The sequence below is a fragment of the Salvelinus fontinalis genome, chromosome 21, assembly GCF_029448725.1.
Source record: "Salvelinus fontinalis isolate EN_2023a chromosome 21, ASM2944872v1, whole genome shotgun sequence".
In the NCBI taxonomy this organism is placed as follows: domain Eukaryota; kingdom Metazoa; phylum Chordata; class Actinopteri; order Salmoniformes; family Salmonidae; genus Salvelinus; species Salvelinus fontinalis.
The window spans coordinates 43690309-43704813 of NC_074685.1; positions in this window are offsets into that span (position 1 = coordinate 43690309).

Here is a 14505-nt window from a genome sequence, read left to right on the forward strand (position 1 = left end):
TCAGTATTTCAGACGAGGTCATAGCACCATCTCTGCTACTTCTTTGGATATAAATGATGTTCTTAACTGGTTGGATAAGAAGAAACACAGCCCTTTTTATTGTCCTGTCTAAAGCAATGGTTCCCAAACTTTTTAAAGTCCTTCAAACATTCAACCTCCAGGGGCCTCCCGGGTGGCGCAGTGGTCTAGGGCACTGCATCGCAGTGCTAACTGCGCCACCAGAGTCTCTGGGTTCGCCCCCAGGCTCTGTCGCAGCCGGCCGCGACCGGGAGGTCCGTGGGGCGACGCACAATTGGGCTAGCGTCGTCCGGGTTAGGGAGGGTTTGGCCGGTAGGGATTTCCTTGTCTCATCGCGCTCCAGCGACTCCTGTGGCGGGCTGGGCGCAGTGCGCGCTAGCCAAGGGGGCCAGGTGCACGGTGTTTCCTCCGACACATTGGTGCGGCTGGCTTCCGGGTTGGAGGCGCGCTGTGTTAAAGAAGCAGTGCGGCTTGGTTGGGTTGTGCCTCGGAGGACGCATGGCTTTCGACCTTCGTCTCTCCCGAGCCCGTACGGGAGTTGTAGCGATGAGACAAGATAGTAATTACTAGCGATTGGATACCACGAAAATTGGGGAGAAAAGGGGATAAAATAAAAAAATAAAAAAATAAAAACATTCAACCTCCAGCCTTTATTTAACTAGGCAAGTCAGTTAAGAACAGATTCTTATTTACAATGAGGGCCTACACCGGCCAAACCCGGATGACGCTGGGCCAATTGTGAGCCGCCCTATGGGACTCCCAATCACGGCCGGTTGTGATACAGGCTGGATTCAGGCGGAAGTTAGAGGGCCTTTTTACTGAAGTGTTTTGCTTTCATTGCTTTCTGTTTTTATGTAATGTGTAATTGATGTGTATATAGATACTGTATGTATAGTGTAGTTTTTGTGTTCATGCACGGCTCATCTGCAAAAGAGATCGTGGTCTCAGCATGACTCCCTGCTTAAATAAAGGTTAAATAATAGTATAGCATTTATGAACGGTCGGTCACAAACTCCTTACCCACAGACTTCCATGTTTTATTGATGGTTATTCCAATTTCAATTATTTTCTCATGAAAGTGTTTTTACAGAGCACTCAGTGATGTCACTGGTGTAAATAATCCTTACATATGCAAGTTTCTCGGTCTTCAGTCATCTCTCCAACAGCTTTTTTTCCCGAACAAGCCATACTATGTTGATTACATTGTTAAGCCTAAATCCAGGAACCATTTGTTTCACATGAGCGCACCTAAGTGCTCTTTAAAGACCAGTGTGATTGGTGAGAAACTTGTGTCCTACGAACCATGACATTTAAACACCCAATTCATGACTCTTATATTTGTAGTAGTGATTTAAGGTTAGAAAATAACTTGACTCCACTAAGATCCAATAAACGTCCATCAGTAATGATAATATGACACCTAATGATGCTTTTCTCAAAGGTCCTAATTATATTTCATTTAAAACTACTGTATATAAGCAAAATAAATGTTTATATAAATACTGGTAGCTACTTGTCACAGTTAATTAAGTGTTCTCAGAAGATTTTAAAAAATGGCATATTTGTATTCCTTGTATTGTGTTCCATTCATAGAGAACCTCCCTAAAAAAATGTGGGAAATTAGCATTGTGGGAAAACGATATAGTAAAACAAAAGTACCTACTTCGATAGAAGGTAATAATGACATAAGTTATACATTGGTAGTTACCCTGGTTTAACGCCTAATAGAAAATGAGACCAATGTTTGTGAGACCCTACTCCCTGTAACTCACCAAAACCTCTACTATGACATCTATTAGGACACTCACTGCAAAGTCAAGGGAATGTGTCATATCTGCGTGTCAGCTTCAGTGATGGTTTGACGCCCTTAGAGCCAATTGAGCGACCAAGCGGGCTTGCCTGTCGTACATGGAGGTGAATTTTGAGGAGAGAGCCGGGAGGACACAGGCAGAGTTGAATTTGTAAATGGAGGTGAGTTTTAGGGAGAGAGCCGAGAGGTGAGTTTTAGGGAGAGAGCCGAGAGGTGAGTTTTAGGGAGAGAGCCGAGAGGAGAGTTTTAGGGAGAGAGCCGAGAGGAGAGTTTTAGGGAGAGAGCCGAGAGGAGAGTTTTAGGGAGAGAGCCGAGAGGAGAGTTTTAGGGAGAGAGCCGAGAGGTGAGTTTTAGGGAGAGAACCGAGAGGAGAGTTTTAGGGAGAGAGCCGAGAGGAGAGTTTTAGGGAGAGAGCCGAGAGGTGAGTTTTAGGGAGAGAGCCGAGAGGGGAGTTTTAGGGAGAGAGCCGAGAGGAGAGTTTTGGGTAGAGAGCCGAGAGGAGAGTTTTGGTTAGAGAGCCGAGAGGAGAGTTTTAGGGAGAGAGCCGAGTTTTGGGTAGAGAGCCGAGAGGTGAGTTTTGGGTAGAGATCCGAGAGGAGAGTTTTGGGTAGAGATCCGGGAGGACAGAGGCAGTGGTGGCATTCTAGGATGACGGAGGCCTCTGAGGTGTCAGGTGTCAGAACATGACACTAGATTGTTGTTAAAAAGTGTCTTCCAAAATGTTAGTGATCTAACTGTTGTATGCATGTCCAATTGGTAGTTCTCAGTACTGACTGCACAAATATTGTGTCCATTCCTTTTCAAAGGATATGATCCAGATTTCTAAATGTAGTCTACTGCTCACCCTGAAACCGACATAGACTCATTCATCTCAATATTATCAGTACCCAAAAAATAAACCACACAACCCATCTTATTTGCTTTTTCAAGATAAGTGTCTATGTGCAGCCCCATTAAATGTAACATTTAGCCATGCAGGCTGCTGGTAGCCTAAACCACGTAAGCCCTGCAGCCAGTGAGCAAGACTGAGCCACTGCACACAAACAAAGGCTGCATGACGCAGGTCCCCCGAGAGGGTGACGCAATGAGAGACGATCAGGCTCGATAACGAACAGCAGGCTCGTTGACTATGAACGTATGGCGCTCATATGCTGCGTTCAAAACAACTGGGAACTGGGAATCTCCGACTTCCGACTTCAGTGCTTTCAGGACAACTGAGAACTGGAAAAATAGTTTTGAAAGGTTATCCAACTCGGAATTCCAAGTCGGAAACTCAGGCATCTTTCTAGTGCTCTGACTTTCCAACCTGAAGATCACTGAAGTCATGATTTGACCTCGTTTTTTTCTGAGTTCCCAGTCCTCTTGAACGCACCAATAAGTGCACAACAGAGCCTGGAACCACCACAACACATCATTAATTGTGCCTGGGTCACAGAACCAGCAGGATGTGTAGTCAAATGCAACAACTTGAATGCGTAGGCATAGCTTAGGCTTTTTCAATGATCAAATCAAATCAAATCACATTTTACTAATCACATGCACCGAATTCAACAGGTATTCCTTATATTGAAATGCTTACTTACGCACCCCTAAACAACAATGCCGTTTAAAAAAACATAAGGATAAGAATAAGAAATAAAAGTAACAATTCATTAAAGAGCAGCAGTAAAATAACAATAGCGAGACTATATACAGGGGGGTACCGGTACAGAGTCAATCTGTGGAGGCACCGGTTAGTTGAGGAAATATGTACATGTAGGTAGTGTTATTAAAGTGACTATGCATACATGATAACAACAGAGAGTAGCAGCAGTGTAAAGGAAGGGGGTGGGGGGCGCAATGCAAATAGTCTGGGTAGCCATTAGATTAGTTGTTCAAAAGTCTTACGGCTTGGGGGTAGAAGCTATTTAGAAGCCTCTTGGACCTAGACTTGGCGCTCAGGTACTGCTTGCCGTGCGGTAGCAGAGAGAACAGTCTATGACTAGGGTGGCTGGAGTCTTTGACAATTTTTAGGGCCTTCCTCTGACACCGCCTGGTATAGAGGTCCTGGATGGCAGGAAGCTTGGCGCCAGTGATGTACTGGGCCTTTCGCACTACCCTATGTAGTGCCTTGCGGTCGGAGCCGAGCAGTTGCCATACCAGGCTGTCAACGGCGTGCGTACTGGGAGCGGAGTCAGGTGCAGGAGAGCAGAGAGTGGTGAACAGGCGCACACTTTATTGAGGCAGGACAAACCAACAGACGGACGCCACTGCGTCGAAACCTCCAGCCAATGCAAAAGTGCAAACGCGTAAACAGTCACAATAATATTGTATAAACACAAGAACATACCTCATGAAATAAAACACGGAATAAACGCATACCAGTAAAGCGCCTCAACATAGACACGTAACATAAAACAATCTCACACAAAGACATGAGGGGGAACAGAGGAATAAATACATGTAGTGTGATTGGGGAATGAAAACATGGTGTGCAGGGAACAAGACAAAACAAATGAAAAATGAAAAATGGAGGGGCGATGGCTAGAAAGCCAGTGACGTCGACCGCCGCCCGAACAAGGAGAGGGGCCGACTTCGGCGGAAGTTGTGACACAGGCAGTGATGCAACCAGTCAGGATGCTCTCAATGGTGCAGCTGTAGAAACTTTTGAGGATCTGAGGACCCATGCCAAATCTTTTCAGTCTCCTGAGGGGGAATAGGTTTTGTCGTGCCCTCTTCACGACTGTCTTGGTGTGCTTGGACCATGTTAGTTTGTTGGAGATGTGGACACCAAGGAACTTGAAGCTCTCAACCTGCTCCACTGAAGCCCCATCGATGAGAATGGGGTGTGCTCGGTCCTCTTTTTCCTGTAGTCCACAATCATCTCCTTTGTCTTGATGACGTTGAGGGAGAGGTTGATGTCCTGGCACCACACAGCCAGGTCTCGTCGTTGTCGATGTCTACCACTGTTGTGTCATCGGCAATGATCTCATTAATTCAGTGCTAGTATCATTGACTTCCTTTATGTGTAGCCTATTATTAGAACTTCAATATTGCTTTAAAATTCTTTATAGCAGCTATATTACTCACATCCTGTTTCATAGCCAGTAATATCAGGAGTTGAGATTTTTCCAGGAAAACTGGAAGCCAAATGGAGCCAGAAAAGTAATGTTTGTGGTCTGATATAATGATGTTAGAAGTGAGAAAGTTTTTCCATTCTCTCTTCCAAATTGAAACCAGTTCAGTCATTGATCCGATTGACGACATGGAAAACCCAGTATAGGAGGATTTTAGTTCCTCTCAGTAAAATAGAAATTGCTTACATAATTCTTCAATGGAACCAATTGGTGGCTCTGCACAATGTACACACGACTGGTTTACGGATTGATTAGTTTAGGACACATCTGTCCAAGAAGTAAAGGTCGTTGAAAGGTCAACGTTGTAATACAGGATTAGCTGTATCAAATGGATGCCATGACGACCAACAATGTCATTTGAAACATAGTTATGCCTTGACATTTCAACCTTATACTGGGCGAAACACGAGGCGATTGATGTTCAGTTGTTAAATCGTTCAAAACCTAATTTTGTCCCGTTAAGATATAATTATTCTCTCCAATTAAGCATCTGGACTATATTATGACTCAGTAGGGGGATGATGAGGATAAGTCCCATAAGCCAATCAAAATGATACTCCCTTAATGTACCAGTGCAATTGATACTTACAGTTGGCCACCTAACATTTCAATATAATATAACATAGCTACTTTGGAAGACGTCCAATGTGCTGCTCCCAGTTCTTAGTTACTAAACTTAATTTTTAAGCCCATGTTATATCATAATTATTTTTTTAAAGATCTCTCAGCTGTATTTTGTGGAGGGGGCTAGATGACTGGACTAGGCAAGGCATGTCAACACTTCTTACAAAAACAAGTAATGATGAAGTCAATCTCTCATGAGAGATTTACATGCCAGCAGCATACCACCAGCAGCATATCACCCTGCATCCCACGACCTGTTGGCTTCCCTGGACAGGAACCAGATGCTGCTAGAAGTGGTGTTGGAGGGGGAGTAGGAGGCACCCTTTCCTCTGGTCTAAATAAATATCCCAATTCCTCAGGGCATTGCCCTGTTTAGGGTGCTGTCTTTCGGATGTGTCCTGACTCTCTGTGGTCACTCAAAGATCCCATGGCCCTTATCCTAAGAGTAGGGGTGTGCTAGGGTCCTGGCTAAATTCCCAATCAGGCCCTCATACCATCATGGTCACCTAATCATCCCAAGTTTACAATTGGCTCAATCATCTCCCCTGTAACTATTCCCCAGGTCATTGCTGTGAATGTGTTCTCAGTCAATTTACCTGGTAAAATAAGGGTTAAATTAATAAAATAAACATGCATATTATTAACGTTAGCTCTCTGTGTACATTTAAGGGCCAGCCGTGCTGCCCTGTTCTGAGCCAATTGTAATTTTCCGAGGTCCCTCTTTGCGGCACTTGACCACATGACTGAACAGTAGTCCAGGTGAGACTAAACTAGAGCCTGCATGACCTGCCTTGTTGATAGTGTTGTTAAACACGCAGAGCAACGTTTTATTATGAACAGACTTCTCCCCATCTTAGCTGTTGTATCAACATGGTTTGACCATGACATTTTACAATCCAGGGTTACTCCAAGCAGTTTAGTCACATCAACTTGCTCAATTTCCACATGATTTATTACAAGATTCAGTTGAGGTTTAGGGTTTAGTGAATGATTTGTCCCAAATACAATGCTCCTAGTTTTTTTTACATATTTAGGACAAATGTACTCCTTGCTACCCATTCTGAAATTAACTGCATCTCTTTGTTAGGTGTGGCAGTGATTTCACTCGCTGTAGTAGCTGACGTCAGTAGTGTTGCGTCATCCGCATACATAGCCACACTGGCTTTACTTACTGAGGGCACACATTTTCTAGAGGGCTTTGATTGAAGATATGGCAAATAGGAGTGGCAATATCGTCCGCTATTATCCTCAGTAATTTTCCATCCAAGTTGTCAGACCCGGGTGGCTTGTCATTGTTGATGGACAACAATAATTTTTCTCGTCTCACTTCATGGAATTCTAAATTACAATGATTGTCTTTCATCATTTATTTATAAAAAGAGCAAAGATATGCTAGGCAGGACGCTAGATACTCTAGTGCGTGTGTAGCACATGGGGATGTGTGAAACTTCTGCCTCCATGCGACGCGACTGATAAGACTTTTTGTGAGGGTGGTCACGTGTGCTAGCAAAGCAGAGGCCCTGGGTTCAAGACTCAGTGTGAGCCGAATCAGGAGGAAGTGGTACTCGCTAAGCAAGCAGCGTAATGTCCTTTACAGTGGTACCTAGTGGCTGGGATCTCAGCCAGGGCGGGCCTCAGCGGGCCAGGAGGTACGTTAGGGCGGGCCTAGACCATGTATCTGATGCTGTCTGGACCAAAAGAGTATGGTATGACATTGTCTTTTTTGCCAGACCGCATCGGATACGTTGGGTTACATATTGTAATCTGTGTTGTAATAGGGCTCCATCCGATCGCTGTTTCAGTCGATCGGATGCTAACGTGCTAAGGTAACCTACGTTTGGAAGTGATTTGTTTTACAATCAGATGAAAACACCATGACTGGTTGTATTCATGCAACATAATTTTTTTTTTACATACAGTTGAAGTCAGAAGTTTACATACACTTAGGTTGGAGTCATTAAAACTCATTTTTCAACCACTCCACAAATTATAATTTGTCAAGTCGGTTAGGACATCTACTTTGTGCATGACGCAAGTAATTTTTCCAACAACTGTGTACAGACAGATTATTTCACTTATAATTCACTGTATCACAATTCCAGTGGGTCAGAAGTTTACATACACTAAATTGACTGTGCCTTTATTAAATAGCTCGGAAAATTCCAGAAAATCATGTCATGGCTTTAGAAGCTTCTGATATGCCAATTGACATAATTTGAGTCAATTGGAGGTGTACCTGTGGATGTATTTCATGGTCTACATCTCAAGACATCAGTTAGGAAGTTAAAGCTTGTTTGAGATTATTTGTAACGGCGGTCCTCCTCCTCTTCATCTTCGGAAGAGGAGGAGTATTGAGGGAACCAAGGCGCAGCGTAGTGAAATGACATTTTATTAACGAAAAAACACGAACTTGAATAAACTAACAAAAATAACAAACGGTGTAGACAGACCTATACGACGAACTCACATAAAACAAGAAGAACGCACGAATAGGACAATTAGACTACACAAACCGAACAAACCGTAAACAGTCCCGTATGGTGCAAACAATTACACAGACACGGAAGACAATCACCCACAACGAACAATGTGACAACGCCTACCTAAATATGACTCTTAATTAGAGGAACGCCAAACACCTGCCTCTAATTAAGAGCCATACCAGGCAACCCAAAACCAACACAGAAACAGAAAACATAGAATGCCCACCCAACCTCACGTCCTGACCAACTAACACACATAACAAACTAACATAAATAGGTCAGGAACGTGACATAACCCCCCCCATAAGGTGCGAACTCCGGGCGCACCAGCACAAAGTCTAGGGGAAGGTCTGGGTGGGCATCTAACCACGGTGGTGGCTCAGGCTCCGGGCGAGGTCCCCACCCCACCATAGTCAATCCCAACCTCCATCTACCCCTAAAAATGTCCACCCATATCCCACAAAATCCTCTTTGTAACATCCATGACAGGGACAGCACCGGGACAGAGGAATAAATCAAGACAGAGGGATAGATAAGAATAAAGAGGTAGATCAAGAAAGAGAGGGAGATCATAATAGAGGGGCAACTCCGGACTGAAAGGCAGCTCCGGACAGAGAGACAGCTCCGGACAGAGAGACAGCTCTGGACTGAGGGGCAGTTCTGGGTATATAGCCATTTCTGGCTGAAGGGCAGCTCATGGCAGGCTGACGGCTCTCGACGCTCATGGCTGGCTGACGGCTCTCGACGCTCATGGCAGGCTGACGGCTCTCGACGCTCATGGCAGGCTGACGGCTCTCGACGCTCATGGCAGGCTGACGGCTCTCGACGCTCATGGCAGGCTGACGGCTCTCGACGCTCATGGCAGGCTGACGGCTCTCGACGCTCATGGCTGGCTGGCGGCTCTCGACGCTCATGGCAGGCTGACGGCTCTCGACGCTCATGGCTGGCTGGCGGCTCTGGCAGATCCTGTCTGGTTGGCGGCTCTGGCAGATCCTGTCTAGTTGGCGGCTCTGGCAGATCCTGTCTGGTTGGCGGCTCTGGCAGATCCTGTCTGGTTGGCGGCTCTGGCAGATCCTGTCTGGTTGGCGGCTCTGGCAGATCCTGTCTGACGGGCGGCTCTAGCGGCTCCTGTCTGGCGGACGGCTCTAGCGGCTCCTGTCTGGCGGACGGCTCTGTAGGCTCATGGCAGACGGGCGGCTTTGCAGGCTCATGGCAGACGGGCGGCTTTGCAGGCTCATTGCAGACGGCTGGCTCAGACGGCGCTGGGGAGACGGATGGCTCAGATGGCGCTGGTGAGACGGATGGCTCAGATGGCGCTGGTGAGACGGATGGCTCAGATGGCGCTGGTGAGACGGATGGCTCTGGCCGGATAAGGCGCACTGTAGACCTGGTGCGTGGTGCCGGAACTGGAGGCACCGGGCTAAGGACACGCACCTTCAAACTAGTGCGGGGAGCAGGAACAGGGCACACTGTACTCTCAAAGCCCACTCTATACCTGATGCGTGGTACCGGCACTGGTGACACCGGGCTGAGGACAAGCACATCAGGATTAGTAGGGGGAGAAGATACAGTGTGTACACGGCTCTGGAGACGCACAGGAGGCTTAGTGCGTGGTACCGGAACTGGAGGCACCGAACTGGATACACGCACTACAGGGAGAGTGCGTGGAGGAGGAACTGGGCTCAGGAGACGCACTGGTAGCCTAGTGCGTAGTGTAGGCACTGTAGGTACTAGGCTGGGGCGGGGAGGTGGCGCCGGAAATACCGGACCGTGGAGGCGTACTGGCACTCTTGAGCATTGAGCCTGACCAACCTTACCTGGTTGAATGCTCCCGGTCGCCCGACCAGTGCGGGGAGGTGGAATAACCCGCACCGGCCTATGTAGGCGAACCGGGGAAACCATGCGTAAGGCAGGTGCCATGTATGCCGGCCCGAGGAGACGCACTGGAGACCAGACGCGTTGAGCCGGCCTCATGACACCTGGCTCAATACCCAATCTAGCCCTACCAGTGCGGGGAGGTGGAATAACCCGCACTGGGCTATGCACTCGTACAGGAGACACCGTGCGCTCTACTGCGTAACACGGCGCCTGCCCGTACTCCCGCTCTCCACGGTAAGCCTGGGAAGTGGGCGCAGGTCTCTTACCTGCCCTTGGCCCACTACCTCTTAGCCCCCCCCCAAGAAATTTTTGGGTGTTACTCACGGGCTTTTTGGGCTTCCGTGCCAGACGCGTTCCCTCATAACTCTGGTTCCTCTCTCCGGTAGCCTCTGCTCTCCTCAGTGCCTCCAGCTGTTTCCATGGGAGGCGATCCCTACCAGCCAGGATCTCCTCCCATGTGTAGCAACCTTTCCCGTCCAATATGTCGTCCCAAGTCCATTCCTCCTTCTTCTCCTGTCCCTTACTCCATTTACTCCACTGCTTGGTTCTGGAGATTTGGTGGGTGATTCTGTAACGGCGGTCCTCCTCCTCTTCATCTTCGGAAGAGGAGGAGTATTGAGGGAACCAAGGCGCAGCGTAGTGAAATGACATTTTATTAACGAAAAAACACGAACTTGAATAAACTAACAAAAATAACAAACGGTGTAGACAGACCTATACGACGAACTCACATAAAACAAGAAGAACGCACGAATAGGACAATTAGACTACACAAACCGAACAAACCGTAAACAGTCCCATATGGTGCAAACAATTACACAGACACGGAAGACAATCACCCACAACGAACACTGTGACAACGCCTACCTAAATATGACTCTTAATTAGAGGAACGCCAAACACCTGCCTCTAATTAAGAGCCATACCAGGCAACCCAAAACCAACACAGAAACAGAAAACATAGAATGCCCACCCAACCTCACGTCCTGACCAACTAACACACATAACAAACTAACATAAATAGGTCAGGAACGTGACATTATTTGTCAACACAGCCTGGTTTGTCGGGGCATATTTCTGGCCTTTCAGTCAAAAGGGATCCAAGACGTTGACTAGAGAATTTCCTCCTAAACCACGCTAAGGTCTGTGTTAATAACTGTCACTGAGCATCATGGGAAGACTTTCAACAGGAAGAGATGTGGGATTGTATGGTATTAGGACAGCTAGTTTCCGACCTCCTCTAAGGTACATTGAACCTAGGAGGCTACTGATTCTCACATCCTTCCATAGACAGTAATTATTATTATTATTTTGTACTTTTACCTCTTTTTCTCCCCAATTGGTAGTTACAGTCTTGTCCCATCGCTGCAACTCCCCTATGGACTCGGGCGAGGCAAAGGTCGAGAGCCATTCGTCCTCCAAAACATGACCCTGCTAAGCCGCACTACTTGCTTAACCCGGAAGCCAGCCGCACCAATGTGTCAGAGAAAACACCAGAAAACACCACCAAGTCAGCTTGCAGGCACCTGGCCCGCCACAAGGAGTTGCTAGAGCACGATGGTACAGGGAAATCCCACCCGGCCACAGCCTGGGATCGAACCCGGGTCTGTAGTGACGCCTCAAACACTGCGATGCAGTGCCTTAGACTGCTGCGCCATTCGAGAGGCCCTTACACAGTAATTATGACACCTTCCTCCAATCTATCAGAGCTCGTGCAGTGTGAACTGACATGTTGTCCTTCCAGGATCAGAGAAGGAATCTAGTCTGAAAGAATAAGCTACAGCTAGCTAGCCATGCAGTTCATAAAATGCAGTGAGTAGTTGACTCAGAGAGAGAAAGACAATAGTTTAACAGTTTTGAACAAATGTTTCATTTAAAAAGGAAGGAGAAACAAGATAGATAGAGTGAAATAAAGAGAGAGAGACAGAGAGAGTGAGAGACAGAGAGAGAGAGATATTTAGTTGTATTTTTTTCACTTTCACTTAGCTAGCGAATGCAGTTAGCTAGTTTAGCCTACTCAAATACCTGGCTCAAACAGAAAGGGATGCTATGGTAGCTAGCTGGCTATGGCTATCCAACACTGGAACTCTTCCAAGTCAAGGCTTTTGGTTTTATTAATTTATTGCCACCGGGGCCCGCGGGTGTAACTGCTAAACTGCTTGCTGACTGTACGCTGCACTGCATGACTGTAGCAGGTTTACTAACGTGTTAGTTGTAGTAGCTATGTAGACTATGACGTTAGCTAATATACACTGCTCAAAAAAATAAAGGGAACACTTAAACAACACAATGTAACTCCAAGTCAATCACACTTCTGTGAAATCAAACTGTCCACTTAGGAAGCAACACTGATTGACAATAAATTTCACATGCTGTTGTGCAAATGGAATAGACAAAAGGTGGAAATTATAGGCAATTAGCAAGACACCCCCAATAAAGGAGTGATTCTGCAGGTGGTGACCACAGACCACTTCTCAGTTCCAATGCTTCCTGGCTGATGTTTTGGTCACTTTTGAATGCTGGCGGTGCTCTCACTCTAGTGGTAGCATGAGACGGAGTCTACAACCCACACAAGTGGCTCAGGTAGTGCAGCTCATCCAAGATGGCACATCAATGCGAGCTGTGGCAGGAAGGTTTGCTGTGTCTGTCAGCGTAGTGTCCAGAGCATGGAGGCGCTACCAGGAGACAGGCCAGTACATCAGGAAACGTGGAGGAGGCCGTAGGAGGGCAACAACCCAGCAGCAGGACCGCTACCTCCGCCTTTGAGCAGGAGGAGCACTGCCAGAGCCCTGCAAAATGACCTCCAGCAGGCCACAATGTGCATGTGTCAGCATATGGTCTCACAAGGGCTCTGAGGATCTCATCTCGGTACCTAATGGCAGTCAGGCTACCTCTGGCGAGCACATGGAGGGCTGTGCGGCCCCACAAAGAAATGCCACCCCACACCATGACTGACCCACCACCAAACCGGTCATGCTGGAGGATGTTGCAGGCAGCAGAACGTCACGTCTGTCACATGTGCTCATGTGCTCAGTGTGAACCTGCTTTCATTTGTGAAGAGCACAGGGCGCCAGTGGCGAATTTGCCGATCTTGGTGTTCTCTGGCAAATGCCAAATGTCCTGCACGGTGTTGGGCTGTAAGCACAACCCCCACCTGTGGACGTCGGGCCCTCATACCACCCTCATGGAGTCTGTTAATGACTGTTTAAGTAGACACATGCACATTGTGGCCTGCTGGAGGTCATTTTGCAAGGCTCTGGCAGTGCTCCTCCTGCTCAAAGGCGGAGGTAGCGGTCCTGCTGCTGGGTTGTTGCCCTCCTACGGCCTCCTCCACGTCTCCTGATGTACTGGCCTGTCTCCTGGTAGCGCCTCCATGCTCTGGACACTACGCTGACAGACACAGCAAACCTTCTTGCCACAGCTCGCATTGATGTGCCATCCTGGATGAGCTGCACTACCTGAGCCACTTGTGTGGGTTGTAGACTCCGTCTCATGCTACCACTAGAGTGAGAGCACCGCCAGCATTCAAAAGTGACCAAAATATCAGCCAGGAAGCATAGGAACTGAGAAGTGGTCTGTGGTCACCACCTGCAGAATCACTCCTGTATTAAGGGTGTCTTGCTAATTGCCTATAATTTCCACCTTTTGTCTATTCCATTTGCACAACAGCATGTGAAATTTATTGTCAATCAGTGTTGCTTCCTAAGTGAACAGTTTGATTTCACAGAAGTATGATTGACTTGGAGTTACATTGTGTTGTTTAAGTGTTCCCTTTATTTTTTTGAGCAGTGTAGTTACAGCAATGTAGGCTGTGTGTAGAGGTTAGCAGTTATGATATGAAGGTTTGGCCTGGAAAGTTTTTTTTGCCTGGTCACAGACAGCTGATGTGTTGTGCACTGAAGTCCACAAGCAAAGGGAAAAGGTGAGAGGAGGAGAGCATGTAGATGCGAGAAGGAACTATCAATGATCAAAATGTTCATGCTGTTTGTATGTGGCTGGTCTTAAAGTGAACTGTGTTTTTGTGTGATCATGTGTATAATCATACCGCCGATTCTATTGAAAAAACGCTTCTTAAATGGAAGCAAACGTAACGAAACGGGCATAAACATACCTGAATTTGTCCAATAAAAACTCTTGTTTGCATCTGTTGGACTAATGATTACACCCCAGATTGGCTAGATGCAGGGAAGGGTGTGCAAGGCGGTATTGAATGTGTCACTGTCTGTCACCTTGATTACTCCAAATTTTTCCCTCAACCTGTACGCTGCAACCTTTCATTTCAAAGCTAGGTTGTAGCACCTCATGATGGGTATAGGGAAATTAGAGTATCATGTATTAGCCTTAACCTATCGATGTTACATTGAGCTGAGGGAATGGAATATAAAATGGCAGTCATCCAATATGCTGTCATAGAAATAAGAATAAAAATGATCGTCCTCCCTCATCCTAAACGTCACCAACGGCCACTGGTACTGATGTGTCTACCTTTAACCAGTTTAACTGCCTGCATCAAATGTCTGCCAGTGTTGAATGGTTAAAGTTTGACGCCAGGCTGAACCGAGGACACACTGACAAT